Raw genomic sequence first — 7,374 nt, forward strand, 5'->3', positions numbered from 1 at the left:
CGTCAACCAGTAAAACGACCATGTGAACTTTAGTACATTTTATAATATAGAGAACACGACCGAAGTTGTGTGTGTCAAATTTTGTTACAACAAAAAGAAAGGTTTTTAGATGCTTACCATCCTTTGTAATTGTGATAGTCCATTGCATGCTCCTTTGGCGGCGACACAAGAAAGTTGCACCCGTAAAGCGCGCCAATGTTTTGAGGAAAGCCGCTGAAGGCAAGAAACTCCCTCATGTGGTCTTTCGTTTGGTCCCGCCGTATCATCTGCAGCCACTCCTTCTCGAGGCGGTCAATCACGGCCCTGCAGACCTCTCTGTACACTACGTTCACTGTTGACCGGCCGATTCCAACGAGATGTGCGATGGTTCTGTCCTGTGCACTCGAACACAATCTGTAGAGTCCCACCACCACTCGCTTCACCACAGAGATGGGCTCCCTCGGGCGTGTGGTTTGGCGCTCCAATACGGGTCGGCACGATTCCACCAAGTACCTGAAGGTCGACGGCGACACACGGAACGCTTGCTTGAAGTGATTTGCTCCAAGGTTTGGTAGCGTCTGTTCAAACCAGTGCTCATTTCATTGGAAGGTCTAACATTCTCGGTGAACAGTGGCAGCACTCGCCATCACTGGCCGCAATAGCGAACGCGTTTGCTTGGATGCGTTGCTCAATTTCCTTACCGCGTCTTACTTCTGGGTCTATTTCTCGATCAAGCCTTCTTTCTCTTATTAAGGCGCTTTGCTCGCAATGCAAGGCATACAGCAACTAAACGCTTTATCTGCTGCAACTTATCGTTGTTGTTCAGCGCTGCCATGTCAGCCATATTGCTTGTGTTCACCGAGTCGGCAATGGCTTCTGGCTAAGCGTTGTCATGGCTTGTGGTGGCCAGACATTCTGAAATAAGAGTTTTCTATGCGTGTTTTCTCAGTGAAGCGACGCCGCATATTTAGTGTAAAATAATTAGATTAAGTTTCCTGGCCCTGTACTTCTCTCCAACTTTTCTGGTGATTTTTTTAATTATCCTCATCGATATCACGAACGAATGACATTATTTTTTCCTGTGTAGCACCATCACGGATCGCATGACATTCGGTGCACCGAATGTCATTCGAACGTAATGACATTAGAACGTCCAGTATGACGTGGGTTTCCGACAGCTTTTTAATACAATAATCTACTTGCTCCAGTGGACTTCACTTTGGTCATACTTATTATTACACTCGAACTATATTTTGTTACAATCTCTGGCCACAAGGTCATGTCAATATTGTTGAACGTTTGTAATCGCCTTTACATGTCACTACTTCGGAAGTTATTGTTGTTACAGATTCCTCGTTTCTATCCATCATTCCGCACCACCTGCTGCCATTTTGATCTGTCATGGCCGTTAGGACTAGTGAATACTTTTTTCTTTCAGTCACTTTCTTTTTCTTTCTTTTATTTTCCTCGACAATATTCAATAAAAAATCACTTTATCTCTAGTTATATAATGTGCGATTCCGGACACCTCCTATGCATTCCTTCGTATGCCTGTGTGCAAGCTTAGAGGTCGGTGTTAGAGAGAGAGAGAGAGAAACAACTTTATTGAGGAAAAATAGGGTCATAAAAGCCGGAGGATGGGTCCAGGGTCCTCAGTCCAGGACGTTAGAAGTTTTCATGCGCCCAAGGCACGTAAAAAAAAAATCTAAACTTCAGGAATGATGCAGGGTGGTCGGGGCTTAGAACAAATAGGCTCAATGTAAGACATGCATAAGTATAACAGAAAATCAGATACAAATTTGGTTTTCGCGTACTCTCTTATGCCAGCTACTTCTCAACACATGGGCTTGTGTTACGCGGACGTATTATCCGAACACCAGGTGGGGCAGTGCGCGTGTGCCTCTTTCATCTACTGGTACCTCGCGAAGCGGGCTCAACACCCAACCCGAGGGTGTTCCCTATTATTGCGTCCTTATGGATGCCACGTAGCAGCAGTGCCGGATGTTGCTGCAGTGAAAGCAACACAGAGTGCTTTTTACCCCTTTTACAGGACCTTCTGTGCAGAAGGTTCCGACGCGCCTTGTATGTGGGGTTGCCACCTGGTCTGTTTTCTACCGACACAGCGGGTTTCTCCCTCCCGCTACCAGCTGTGGGTTCGATGTCTGCACTGGCACACATTTGCTGGTTCTCCAAAAATCAGTGCACGTATACGCAAACACTCTGTCGGGTGCTCATCATAATAAACTGTTTGAAATGCCCACAGAATAATTTATAATTGCTTAAACCGTTCACGTTCGAGAAACTATCGTTGCGAGAACGAGTAGTCCATCCTTTCGCTTTTGTTTTTTTCTTCTGACCTTTCGCCAATGAAAACCAAGCGCAACTTGTGCGCCCCTGCGATGCTTTCTCTCTGAGGTCACCGACTCATGGCGCTTCTCTCAATCAGTTGACATGATTAGTTAGGGCGATAAGACAAATGGGCCCGCATTAGCTGTTTGCCTGCCCCCCCCCCCCCCCCCCCCTTGCGGACACACGCATCTGGCGTACCAAAACGGCCGTCCGCGGGCTGCTGGTTTTGGTCACTGGTCGTCTTAAGTTTGTGATGTTTCTCAAAGTTTATAACGCCTCTCAAAAACGTCACTCCCACAAATTTTGCTGTTCACGCATCGCTACTTCACTTTTTTTCATTTCTTTTGTATTTTTTCATGCAGTCTGGCAATCACAAAAAACATGCTTTCTCCTTCAACCCATAAATTCTCCATACACAGCCAATACCGGTGACCATTTTCTTTCGCTGCTAAAATAGAAACATTATTGGCATGGCGTGGGCTCCTTCTAGGCTGATCAGAAGCAAACAAAAAACGAGAGATTTAAGTTTTCTTCAGTATGATAACGCATGAAATCGGCACCTGATTACGATATGTACGCGTTAATAGCTGACGCAACCTGTGGGAACCAACCAAAGTTAAATCATACGGAAGGCTGCCACCATTTTGGTTCAACATGGCCTCAATCGGTAGAATTCGTAATGACTCTTGGTGAAGGTGCGAGGTTACATTTGTTTCAGTAGCTATCGGGAGTTCTCTTCACCAGAATGCCAGCAGCGGAAGGCATAACGCTGCACCAGCTGCACTGCTTAGCCGATTGAGCGAGCAGTAAGGGTCCGACCATCAGCTTATTCAGTTCCTTGGCGAACGGAATGCGCTACTCTTGCGTCTGTGGAGGCCGATCAGACAAGGCCTCCGCGTGTCACCTCCTCGTCATCCCACGCGTGGCATCCCGCGTGACCTCCAACACACAACGCGTGCGCCGGAAAGGCGCCGTTTCGCCGCCTAGCGTTGCAATAAAATGGAGGAAAGTCCATCTGTTATTCATGTCACGCAGCGTTCCATTGCGGGAGTATCAAGGTGAACACATCCGAGTTGTTTTTCATCGCCTGTTACATGATCTTGCGTGCGCTGCATGCGTTTGGCGCAGCGAGTGTTGCTTTGGTGAAGTTTATTTCGCGTGCGATGGCTATAACCTTATGACTTTGAACGGTCGAAACCGACACAAGTAGTAAGCGCTTCCGAAGTAATTTTCGCCGCAGTGCTCCTAAATGCTCATAACAAAGCTCATAACATAAAGTGCTCATAACAAAGCTTTAAAGCCAGACTGCACGCTAGAGGCTAATAAATCATGAAAGTTCTGCGGTAAAGTATTGGTGTTGAAAGCAGCTTAGCAGTGTTTCTGCATAATATACTATTGCAAGTAATAATACTTAGAATAATAATTATTTTTTAGATAACAGCCGCACCATGAATGCCGCTAACACGAATGTCATAACTCACTCACACAACATCAAGCATTTTTTTTATTCCGTACATTATGTAGTACCATTGTTCGAGGTTTGTGAGATCAATGACAACGGCGCACTCTTTGATACAACCTTGAACTTTAACGCTCACCGTAAACGTGTTGCACATCGCGGTGTGCGCTCTCTGGGCTCGGTTTGCAGAATATCCAGGAAATTTAATTCTCCTATAGTTTTCCGCAAGTTGTGCACAAAAAGATTTTGGAGGACGTTTAAGCTTCGCTTTCAAAAGTGGAACGCGATAACATTCAAAAACCCCTGACCGCTTATCGAGCTTACCGACGACTGCAGCTTATCCAACCTTAATGGTTACCGGGGAACAATGGCGCCGAACGCTATGCACGAGGCCGAGCTTCCTGGTAGAAACGCGGCCTCTTTGGTGAGCCAATCCCGTAGATAGTGCACAACCGCGCACAAAAATTACATCATTTTCAGGTTTCTGTTATTGTTTTTTCACTTTTAATATTTCAGTCTGACAAGATTCAACATAAAAGGCATGCGCTGCAGGTGTTTTGTTTCATGGCATTTGTTTGTGGGTTGTCATTCTCAAAATGGCGAGGAATAGATTTGTCAAGAATTTAAGACATGGTATGACATGGTAGCATTGGTGGTAGAATGGTGCGGCAATATAACCCTCATATGCCGCACGTCATATAGCAAGGCGTGGCATGTACAGCCGCCCAAATCTTTAACTATTGTGCGCGAGCGGCGACTTTCTGTGCGCCAGCATCTTAAATTAGGAACAAACTTACAAATGACTATGCTATCTATACGAGCTTTGTGAGCAATAGTTAACCTCGACCATTTCGCAAGTTCGTTCCATCATAACGCTCTGGACAGCAGAATAAGACGCATTTACATAAGCTAGCTAAAGATTGGGCCGGCCATACATATACCTAAATGTAAATGCAGGGCCTGCGTGGTTGGGGATGATTTTCTCGGCCGCGGATGGTGACGCCGAGACTGACGCCAATGCCCGATTTTCTGCGACACGGGGCCCTGAACGCTATCGCGTTAAAATCTGTTGTCCACAACTCGAATACGCCTACAGGCATTTATACTAGCGGACAACTTTCTGTGGCAATGAAGGGAAAGCTACGGGCACGTGGCTGCTGCACATGTGTTACCGCGCCTAGTAGACCCGCAGCGTTTGACAGTGCTTTTGGTTGCTTGCAACCATAGAGTTTCATAAGACTATAATTAGAGGGAAATCTGGCGCTGCGATCATTCAACCATCATGGGAATGATGGGAAGTACAAGCTACGGATTGGTAGTCTGTTGATTGGCGAACTAGTGTTCAGGTATTTTTTTGTCCGTTTTGGTTTCGCTAGTTTCGCTCCAAGCGCAGTTGCTGCAATCGGCAGTGCGGCGCAAAGCTCTCAGGCTCTCTGTTTATGTTCGGTTGCTCGAAGTAGCGACAAGGTCGATCTTGGTAGGGCGCTGGGATAGTGGCTGGACCGATGTTTGTGTCGCGGCGCGGTGACGAAGCCCTGACGAGAACGCGACGGCATCGTAACAGGTGACAGAACGTGTTTTGACTGTTATGACCTTGCTTTGTTCAGTGTGCTTGGTTGGCGCCGTAGCGTCAGCCGCTTTATCAAACTTCAGAAGAGCAAAAAAAAAAGGTATTACTGATGAAAGCACAATACTACGCCCATGTTCCGTGCTTAGAACTGTTAAAGCGCGTAGAAAACTGGGTATGCCTACTGAGTTTCAGTGGGGCTTTCCTTAAAATGCGTCGCGATTCTGTATCTATATTGATGCTTTCTTGTGGAATGACTGATCGGGCCGGTGTGTGCGATGCAGTAGCGTACCCACGATCTCTGCCAGGGGGGGGGGGGGGGTTGACAGTTTGCCAATACCATCTAAACAGCACTAATTTCAATTTCTTCACGCGAAATTGTCACAAAATGCGCTTTTTGCGTACTCGCAGACGATTATGCCTCTTACACCTTAGTTGCAGTACTCAAAGGCGCAAGGAAAGAAAAGGGGTTATACCAAAGGGTGGCTTAACTCGGCCTCAGCGATGGGTTACAACCCCCGAAACCACCTGGGGTTTTGACCACCTGGGGTTCTTTAACGTGCAGTACAACGCAAGCACACGGGCGTTTTTGCATTTCGCCTCCATCGAAATGCGGCCGCCGGGGCCGGGATTCGATCCCGCGACCTTGTGCTCAGCAGCGCAGCGCCTTAGCTGACTGAGCCAACCCGGCGGGTCTCTTGTGGGATGACTGACCGGGCCGGCGTGTGCGAGTGCCGTTGACTTGAATGTTTCTTTTTTTCTTTTTTTTTCTTTTCGTCATGGTCTGTCAATTGCGCTCGCTTTTACACGAGCCCATATATATCCGTACCAGCTACGTTCGCTTGATTGCCGGTGGGGATATTCAGTATAATTGTCCGACGCACACCATGCAGAAATATTTCACTTGCAGCTTTCATTTATATTTCAGCTTGCGATTGGTCCCAGTTATTTTCCTGACTAGTTTACTAACGTAGTGCCACGGTACTGACGAAAAAATGTTGCATCTGATAATTGAAAAGAAAATGCTGCGTTTCAAATATTGTAGTTCAGAAGAAAAAATGAAAACACTATGTAATAGGTTTACCTTCCTTGCCTATAAAATAATTGGTGTACTGTAACACCTGGAAGTGTGTGCACGCTGGTGTTGTGCTGTCACTGCGGCTTGCAATTGAGCTTGGCTAACGTTTGCATGAAATTGACTCCTTATGCTTTCGAGTTTGCAGAGTATTATTAGGATAAGTGCAGTGTGTCTGCCAGCTTTGCAGCAGAGTGGGAATTCATAATTGTGCACTAGAAGCAGTGTGTATACGAGTAGCTGCAGTCTATCATTTGTTTAATGTTGCCAGGGCCTACATCAGATTGAAACATAAACAAATCGTATCAAAAGGAAAAAGTACAACCAAGAACAGCTTGCGGAACACATTAGTAAAGTATAATCAGAAAGTTGTCACTGACTAATCTAATGATGGCACTGTAACATGATAGCTTCTCCTGAAAGTCCAGCGTTCAGGAAATATTCGAAGGTCATTTCTCACCGCGCTGCCAAGCCTACCACCCTGAATACAAGCCCCTCTGTAGCAAGGGAGATATTGTCTGCATCATGAGGTTCCTGACCATTTCCCTGATCCACAATATCAGTAGCCTGCTTGAATGGTCTAATTCGCACGCCTTCTTGATGCTCAGTGCACCAAGAAGGATGGAGCACAGGCGCTCTCTTGGCGTGTCGTTCTTGTGCCGCGCTTTGAGTGCTGTTATCACCTCAGCTGTGAAGCGAGGCCAGCCTCCAACAACTACGAGCCACTGCCGTATAGATTACACTCTAGGCATGGCAAACAATGAACTCACATAGTCCTATGCACGAGGAGAGTAATAATGTAGTGTCAGGCCAATTTTTTTCCCATACTGTACCTCCTGCCTCGACGCTGCTGTGTGGCATTTTTGCACCAGCTATTAAGTATTTCAACTGTTATGTTTCCAGATTGTTCTAGCTTTGTCTGTGCCTCCTCTGTAACCAAAAACT

Source organism: Dermacentor silvarum, chromosome 8 (assembly GCF_013339745.2).
Source record: "Dermacentor silvarum isolate Dsil-2018 chromosome 8, BIME_Dsil_1.4, whole genome shotgun sequence".
In the NCBI taxonomy this organism is placed as follows: Eukaryota; Metazoa; Arthropoda; class Arachnida; order Ixodida; family Ixodidae; genus Dermacentor; species Dermacentor silvarum.